The sequence below is a fragment of the Piliocolobus tephrosceles genome, chromosome 4, assembly GCF_002776525.5.
Source record: "Piliocolobus tephrosceles isolate RC106 chromosome 4, ASM277652v3, whole genome shotgun sequence".
Taxonomy (NCBI): Eukaryota; Metazoa; Chordata; class Mammalia; order Primates; family Cercopithecidae; genus Piliocolobus; species Piliocolobus tephrosceles.
Genome location: NC_045437.1, coordinates 118,202,346 through 118,209,413, shown reverse-complemented (window position 1 = coordinate 118,209,413; position 7,068 = coordinate 118,202,346).

The window sequence follows — 7,068 nt, the reverse complement described above, 5'->3', positions numbered from 1 at the left end:
GATCTCCTGACCTCGTGATCCGCCCGTCTCGGCCTCCCAAAGTGCTGGGATTACAGGCTTGAGCCACCGCACCCGGCCAGCCAGGAGTTTTAGATGAGCCTGATTAACATGGTGAAAACTCGTCTCTACTAAAAATACACACACACAAAATAGCTGGGTGTGGTGGCACGCACCTGTAGTCTTAGCTACTAGGGAGGCTGAGGCAGGAGAATCGCTTGAACCTGGGAGGCAGAGATTGCAGTGAGCCAAGATCTCGCCACTGCACTCCAGCCTGGGTGACAGAGTGAGACTCTGTCTCAAAAAAAAAAAAAAAAAAAGAGAGAGAGAGAACCGATGGGACAAAATATTAACAATAGTTGCAAACAATATATTGAAATTCAAACAGATTATTTGAAATTATTTCCAAGTAATTTATGCTACCACATGTGTCTTCAGGTCAGCTGAGGCTGACTAATATCAGTTGGATTTCACTTCAGCAGAGGGGTGCATCCAGGCCCACCTCAGGTGCCTCTCATCTTCCTTGGAACCCCCCCCCCCCCCCCCCCCCGGCCTAGGCGCGATATAGTCCTCTCGTGATTAAGGCACTAGTACAAGAAAGGCGGCACAGCCGACCGCAGAAACACAGGTGGGGCCCACGGCTGTGTCACATCTGGCAACATCCCGCTGACCAAAGCAAGTCACATGGCCAAGCCCAAAGTCAGAGTGGGGAAGTACATTCTGTCTTTAAAAGCAAACTAAAATTGATTTAACAGCATTTCCAATGAATAATATAACCACACTGAAGGAAAGAAAAGAACGAATCCATATGAGGACACTATTTATATGTCCTTGGTTTTGGTCAGGGTTGGGGTTGGGGGGCAAATTGCAAACAAACCCTGAATTCTGTTTTATTAGATTTGATTTTTGTACTGAAATGGACAATACAACACAGAAATTATCTTTGGTATATTATAGGATTGAGCAAATGAGCAGATACATTGATATTATTGGAGGCCAGGGTTCTCACTGTGGAGGAAGGGAGATGTAAGGATAGGGGAAGGCCAGGAAGTACTTGCTGGGAGAGAGCGCAAAGTCCCAGGCAAGAGGTGTGGACACATGGAGGGGTGAAAAACTAAGACCAATAATAAATAGTTCAACCTACCACAGGTGGCCAATGGGAATACATAGTAGCTATTTAGAAAAATATTTGTTAAATTACAGCAAGCCAGGAATCTAAGTTAGTAGGGATGAAAATATTGCTTTTAGCTCTGAAAGGGCAATGTCTCAGCTAACAAGTAGCAAAGAGAGAGGCTGATTCCCCCAGCCTGCCTTATTGAGGCATCATCTCTACTTACTGAAAAACCACGGCAAGGAGGCTGTCCAAATTCAAGTTCCTGATTTGATCTTTCCTTGGGAGGAGCAAGCTCAGGGAAATGACAAAGAACAGATAGATGCATGCGATAGAATTCCACATTGTTCATTTATGCTGGTGAAATTAACCACCCACCCAGCCCTGGTCACTTGTGCCAGGGTCTCCCTTCTGATGTGGCAGGTAGGACCTTTCAAGACACCCAATTATTATTATTATTTTTTTTTTGAGGTGCTGTCTCACTCTACCACCCAGGCTGGAATGCAATGGTGTGATCTTGGCTCACTGCAACCTCCACCTCCCGGGTTCAAGCGATTCTCCTGCCTCAGCCTCCTGAGTACCTGGGATTACAGGGGCCCACCACCACGCCTGGCTGATATTTGTATTTTTAGTAGAGATGGGGTTTCTCCATGTTGGCCAGGCTGGTCTCGAACTCCTGACCTCAAGTGATCAGCCAGCCTTGGCCTCTCAAAGTACTGGGATTATAGGCGTGAGCCACCACGCCCAACCCAAACTATAGTTTAGACAGTTGCTGGTTAAGCAAATAATTCAAGCAGATGGAATTGGATCTTCCTAAGGAACGTTCCCATTACCTTGTGACTTTTCTTTCTCTGGTCTACAAATAAGAAGATAAACTTTTCTTTGGATAAATGGAAGGAATTCTAGAAATCAGAGTACTGTGCCCTTTGAAAAATATTGAAGAGACAACAAAGTCTTGCTCTTCAACACAGTTTTTTGGACTGCATACAGAACACTCTGTATTATGACCAGACAATGGACTTATTGCCACAGCGAAATAAAGGTTAGATTTTAATCTGTGTAGTTTGTGCCTGCCCAGTATTCATTCATTCTTCCTCCAGTAGTGGTGCCCAGAATTCCCTTTGAAGAGCCAGTTCCTCCCATCTATGACTCTTAGTCCATCTGATTCTGGTGGAGCCCACTTCATCCCCACTCCAGTGTGGTCCCAAGTCTCAGACTCAAGCCAATCAGTGCATTTCAAACACAGGATTGCTCTAGGATGGTCACGTGATTCAATTCAGCTAAGAAGAGGCAGACTCAGGACTTTAAAAAACAAGCAATAAAGACCCGAAAGAACCCCCCAAATAACCAATAAATTGTTTTTTTTTTTTTTTTTTTTTTTTAGACGGAGTCTCACTCTGTTGCCTAGACTGGTATGCAGTGACGCGATCTTGGCTCACTGCAACCTCTGTTTCTCCAGTCCAATCAATTCTCCTGCCTCAGCCTCCTGAGTAGCTGGGATTACAGGCACCTGCTACCACATCCAGCCAAGTTTTGTATTTTTAGTAGAGACAGGGTTTCGCCATGTTGACGAGGCTGGCCTTAAACTCCTGACCTTAAGTGATCCACCCGCCTTGGCCTCCAAAGTGTTGGGATTACAGGCGTGAACCACCATGTCCGGCCAACCAATTGTTTAGAAGAATCTTTTCTTCTGCCGATGAATTTTGGAGGAGGAAGTAAACTTGCAGCTGCTTGGAGTCCCTATAAGGGAAAACAGTGGGGCTTCTCTCCAATTGGCGAGAGCCTACCCAAGCAGGAAACTAACATAGAGGAAAATTCAGCTGAGAAAGAGGAAGAATCCAAGCCCTGAGAAATAATCTGAGCCAAATCCAGCAATGCTTGAATCTACCCCCTGGAATTTTCAGTTTCGTAAGTCAGTATTTTCTAATTTTATTTCCTGTAAGTCTCAGTTGAGCTTCTCTCACTTGAGGGTAGGAAAGGTTTTATTTATCTTTGTCTCCCAAGTACCCAGTGTTAACTCATAAGGAAGCATCCTTGTGTGCTATATTAAAGGACTTAGGGCTGGGCGAGGTGGCTCACTCCTGTAATCCCAGCACTGGAGGCTGAGGCGGGTGAATCACTTGAGGTCAGGAGTTTGAGACCAGCCTGTCCAACGTGGTGAAACATCGTCTCTACTAAAAATACAAAAATTAGCTGGGCGTGGTAGCAGGTGTCTATAATCCCTTTTACTCGGAAGGCTTAGACAGGAGAATTGCTTGAACCTGGGAGGCAGAGGTTGCGGTGAACCAAGATCGCGCTACTGTACTCCAGCCTGGGGGGCAGAGTGAGATGCCATCTCAAAAAAAAAAAAAAAAAAAAAAAAAAGGCTTAGGCTTGATTCCCGCCAAGTGAGGAGTAACTCAGGGGCTGTAAGCCACAAAGCAATATGAAGCATTTCATGCATCAGAGCTATAGGTGGGTAGACCTTTCAAAAGCAAGCAGTGGCAGACATGGAACCTTTACCTCATAGCCCCACCCAGCTGAAATTACACACCCTCTGACAACAGGAGGCCAGGGCCCAAACTGAGTTGCACACTCCCTGCATAGGTATGTAAGGGATAGGGCTTCTGTTCCCCCCAATTCCTCCCTCTCACCATACCTGGACTGCTTTTGGAAGGAAACTTCTAGGGGTCCACGAGGCAGGCCTGCACACATTCCAAGCAGGCAGTAAAGCACATTTCACTCTGCTTGGTGACATCAGGCGTTCATTAAAGGAATACACGACCTGTGGGTGATTAAAATCGAATGAAAACAGGTATTCTTGGAATGACTTTCAGAATCCAGGCGAGAGAGCACTGTTAAATGTCTGCAAATTATCGTACAGTTAAAGCATCCACATTCCCTTCTCTCCCAGACAATCCTGCGTCAGAATTGATCTTCCCTGTCTTTGTTCTTCTAATGTGCTCATAATCTCTCAAGTGCAACATGGATTGTGATCTTGTCAGAGGTGTGTGAACCAGAAAAATTCCATCTTGAATAGGGGCTGAGTAAAGTGAGGCTGAGACCTGTTGGGCTTCATTCCCAGACTGTTAAGGCATCCTAAGTCACAGGATGAGACAGGAGATCGGCACAAGACACAGGTCATAAAGTCCTTGCTGATAAAACAGGTTGCAGTGAAGAAGCCAGCTAAAACCCACCAAAACCAAGATGGCCACAAGAGTGACCTCTGGTCCTCCTCACTGCTGCACTCCCATCAGCCTCATGACAGTTTACAAATGCCATGGCAATGTTAGGGAGTTACCCTATATGGTCTAAAAAAGGGAGGCATGAATAATCCACCCCTTGTTTAGCATATCATCAAGGAATAGCCATAAAAATGGGCAAACAGCAACCACTGGGCCTGCTCTGTCTGTAGAGTAGTCATTCTTTTATTCCTTTACTTTCCCAATAAACTTGCTTTCACTCTACTCTATGGACTTGCCCTGAATTCTTTCTTCGTGAGATCCAAGAACCCTTTCTTGGGGACCGAGACCCCTTTCCAGTAACAGCATGACTGTAAAGTGGACTTGCTTTGTCTATATTCCCTTCTAGAGGTGAACCTTGAGGGCAGGGACAGTCTAACTCATCTTTATGGTCCCATACACACCCCCGCAATGCCCTTAATACCCAAGTGTTCAATGGACTTGGTGAAATTTGTAATCTCTAAACAGGCCTTGTTAAAACAAACTAAACATGGCCTGAGAAGGATTCTGTATGTCTGTATCTGAGTCCTTGTGGACAAACTGCAACCTAACTTAGTAGAGACAAGATTGAAAACCTAACTTAGAAATATGCGCCTGTAACAATAGTTGAGTCCTGGCCAATCCCAGTGGCCATCCTTCAACCACTTTATACACTGCTGAGTGTTCAAACTGGATTCAAATAAAGCAAATGCCAACCTGTAACCAATTTGGCTGTTTCTGTACCTCACTTCTGATTTCTGTACGTTGCTTCCTTTGTTTTGTCTATAAATTTGTTCTGACCATGAGGCATCCCTGGAGTCTCTCTGAATCTACTGTGATTCTGGGGCTGCCCAATTGGTGAATTGTTTTTTGCTCAATTAAACTCCCTTAAATTTAATTCTGCTCAAGTTTTTCCTTTAACAGCCTGATTTTCTTTTCTTTTTTCTGAGATGGAGTTTTGCTCTTGTTGCCTAGGCTGGAGTGCAATGGCGTCATCTCGGCTCACTGCAACCTCCTCCTCCCGGGATCATGCGATTCTCCAGCCTCAGCTTCCTGAGCAGCTGAGATTACAGGCATGAGCCACCACGCCTGGCTAATTTAGTATTTTTACAGGGTTTCTTCATGTTGGTCAGGCTGGTCTCAAACTCCCAACCTCAGGTGATCTGCCTGCCTCAGCCTCCCAAGGAGTTGGGATTATAGGCACGAGCCACTGCACCTGGCAACAGCCTGGTTTAAAAAAAAAAAAAAAAAAAAATATTGAAAATAAACATGCTCCCTGAATCCATATGTTTATTAAGACTCTTTTGTGGCCAGGGACAGAAACTTAACCCAGTCACTTAAGAGAAGAAAATTGCTGGTTCATTGATTCACCTTCAGGCACAGCTGGATGCAGAGTTTCAAACAGTGTCACCTACACTCTATTTTTGTTCTGCTTTCCTTTGTATTAGGCTTTGTTCTTCTGCAAGCTGTGTGCTTGAGATGACCAATATGGTTACTAGCATCTGTAAGCTAAATTCAGCCAGCTTGGCAGGTACAGTAGAAAAGAGCTGCCCAAGGTTGGGCACGGTGGCTCACAGCTGTAATCCCAGCACTTTGGGAGGTGGAGGGGAGTGGATCACCTGAGGTCAGGAGTTCAAGACCAGCCTGGCCAACATGGTGAAACCCTGTCTCTACCAAAAATACAAAAAATTAACCGGGCGTGATGTCTGGCACCTATAATCCCAGATACTCGGGAGGCTGAGGCAGGAGAATCGTGTGAACCTAGGAGGCAGAGGTTGCAGTGAGCCAAGATCACGCATTGTACTCCAGCCTGGGCAACAAGGGTGAAACTCCATCCCCAAAAAAAAAAAAACAAAAAAAAAACACAGCTCCTCTTCTTCAGAATCTCCATCAAAGGTCCAAGGATCAATTCTCATTGACTTGGCTTGGGTCATTTATCCCTGACTGAGCCACTCACTTGTTGTAGCCAGGAGACTGGGCTGTACTGGTTGGCTTGATCTGGTTCACATGCCCATTCTTGGACCAAGAAGTGAGGCTAGCCCCATCTAAATCACATGGATTGAGAGTAGAGGGAAAAGGGGTTCCTCAAAGGAAAATGAGGGCAATACTACCTGAAGAAGGGAAAATAGATTATGGGTGGCTAAAATCACAAATGTCCACCATGTATAAGCATTTGATAAGTCATGTGTGTGTCTGTGTATATGTATGCAGACATATGTAATTAATATATGTAAGCAAAAACTAATTATATACAAACCAATTTTATTAAAATTATATCAATAACAGTAATAATGATAGGCTAGTATCAACTGAAGTTTACTATGTGCTAGCACTTTCTAGCTGCTTTACATCCATTAACTCATGTAATCCTTATACTACCCCATGAGGCAGGTGCTATGATGTCTTCATGTTAAGGGCAAAAATTTAGGTCTGCCTAAACTCAAATTAGTTACCATATTACATTGTCTCATATTTAGAAAACATAAATCAGGAGTGTACTAGGGACTGGGCGTGGTGGCTCACACCTGTAATCCCAGCAATTTGTGAGGCCGAGGTGGGCAGATCACCTAAGGTCAGGAGTTTGAGACCAGCCTGGCCAATGTGGTAAAACCCTGTCTCTACCAAAAATACAAAAATCAGCTGGGCGTTGTGGTGGGTGCCTGAATTCCCAGCTGTTAGAGAGGCTGAGGCAGGAGAATTGCTTGAACCCAGGAGGCAGAGGTCACAGTAAGTAAGTTGAGATCATGCCACTGCACTCCA